The following is a 2,483-nucleotide window of genomic DNA, read 5'->3' as shown; positions in this document are numbered from 1 at the left end:
CTGAGAATTCGTTAGAACAACTATTAGATGAGGATGAAGACGTGTTCGATGAAACGGGTATGGGTTCTATAATCGATTTAATATATCAGACGTGGATTACAAATACGTTTGTTAAAAATGTGCGAATGATGATTGGATGCATACAAACGTATATGATGAAGCAGCGAAAAATAGATCCGAATACGATACGTATGAGGGAGACAAAGACAATGAAAGATGCATTACTATCATTTTTGGAATCGTTGAAGACGAGAGGTTTGCTGAATTCTATGTATTCTATGGAAGAATTGAATCGTTTCTTCTTTACTCCAGAGAGCAAAATGTTGCAACATTTGTTTATGGAAGATTTCATGACAAAAAATACATTCTTCGAGTGGTTGCACGATCTGAAGGAGTATGTTAAATGTCACATGGCGACACTTAGCGATGCATCGAATATCGATTGTGAGATTTTTACATCGTCAGCTGAAGTGAAATCTGGAGGTATAAACGCGCTTTTTGCTTCAACCTCAAAAGAGCAAATCGATGGAATATCCCAATATATTACAAAACTGGAAAATGGTCATCTGTACACCGTAGGAACTCCGGAAGGACAAACTGGACATCAGTTGATTCGTCTAGATGTGTATGATATTCACGATATTAAACATAAGGAAAAAAATCAATGGTGGAAATATGCAAAATTGAGAACACAATTTTTGACATCTTCCCCCAGAGATCGTAAGCAGCAAATGGTGAATCAGCTTTTAGATTGTGTAGCTGACGATTTGATGAAAGTATCATCAGTAACGAAGGAAAGAAAAAATGTTTATTATTAAAAATATATACGAGAGAGGGACAACCGTTCGACATATGATAATTACACGTTATATTTTTATTATATATTCTATTCATATCTTATTTCACTTTTTTACTTGCGATTGTACCGAGAGAGAGCGAGATACACATCCTGAGTGAGACATGATAAAAGGGGACGTACCACACGATTACCTCATTTAGTTTGATGTAATCGTTCGTGGTGATATATCACAACGTTTATCGTTATGGTGCCAACATTTGTCGATTTGCAAGATATATCTTTTGTTTATTGTACAGATATGTTTAGTATTTGTTAAATCATTGTGTATGTTTTTTTTTCATTAAAGGATTTCTCGTGGATAAGCGATTTGTTGTCAAGGAGGTAGCAGTTCTAAAGAATGGGAGCGAATTGACATACTACATTTTTACATGCCCGATGCCATGGCGTTTTCTGACGAAAGCTGATCAATCACACGCCTCATGGGTGATGACACATCATCACGGATTGCGGTGGAATGATGGGATGGTACCATATCGTATGGCGCAGCGTTTGATTTCAGAGGCTGTTGGTAGAGAAAGTGGGTCAATTGTACATGTGAAGGGATTTGAAAAAAGGGGGTGGTTACTAGATATTTTGAACAATGATGACATTATAGTGGAAACGATCGATGTGCATTACGGAGAGATTGAATCGCTTGAAACTTTAGACGCTACCAATACGTATCGGTGTGGAAGACACAGTAAATGTTGTGCGTTACAGAATGTGTTAAAACTATTTAATCAGTGGACGCGATTTCAAAGCAAGTAATACTATACCTTTATATCTTTATTTTATATATAAACAAGTAATACCTTTATATCGTTATTTTATACATAAACAAGTAATACCTTTATATCTTTTTATATACTCGATGTATGTGCTTATTATAGCGTGCATTTTATTAAAATTAAAAGAAAAATTTGAATCGATAGATTTCTTTTCGTTACACATATCCTGAGTGTATGTATGTATGTGTGAAGATACAGCATCCTTTGAGTATGATAAGATGTGTCATGGTTGTCTATTTTTTATATATATCCTTTATTTGTAATATATGTACTAAATAAGAGGGGGGGTTGTGGTTTTTGATATTTCCGACGATGGAACGATATATAACTGCGTACGGGGTAAGGTCCTTTTCATATTGAGTTTTGGAATGCTTAATATGTCAAGCGATAACATTTCATATGAAAGTACGAACAGTGATAACAGTTCGAATGAGAGTACGAACAATGATCTGTATTGTTACGAACGACTGTTACCGAGTTCTACGTTGGTTACATCTTGTATAAAGGAGAAGAGGTGTTGGAATTTAGCTACACATCATTTACGGAGAGAAATTGGAAATCACTGTTCGCGAGAGATTTTATGGATGAAAAGCGCGGTAGTTCTTGTTGACGATCGCACAAGAAGGTATGAAAACGCAGCTGTAAAAGGTGTGCGAAAAATCAGCGATATTAGAAGGATCGTTGAAAAAATTAAATTCGATATACCTACAGATAGTTGTAGTGAAACGCTCTGGTTCACGTGTAAGCGAGGGCAAAAATTTTTTTAATATAGAGACCCAGATAAGGTTTGCCGACTATCAGCCGACGTTGAACGTTGGGCCGACGTTGGCGACATCACGGCAAACTGACTATCATTA

The sequence above is a fragment of the Trachymyrmex cornetzi genome, unplaced genomic scaffold (genome assembly GCF_001594075.2).
Source record: "Trachymyrmex cornetzi isolate Tcor2-1 unplaced genomic scaffold, Tcor1.1 scaffold1708, whole genome shotgun sequence".
In the NCBI taxonomy this organism is placed as follows: Eukaryota; Metazoa; Arthropoda; class Insecta; order Hymenoptera; family Formicidae; genus Trachymyrmex; species Trachymyrmex cornetzi.
This window is presented reverse-complemented; position numbering follows the sequence as displayed.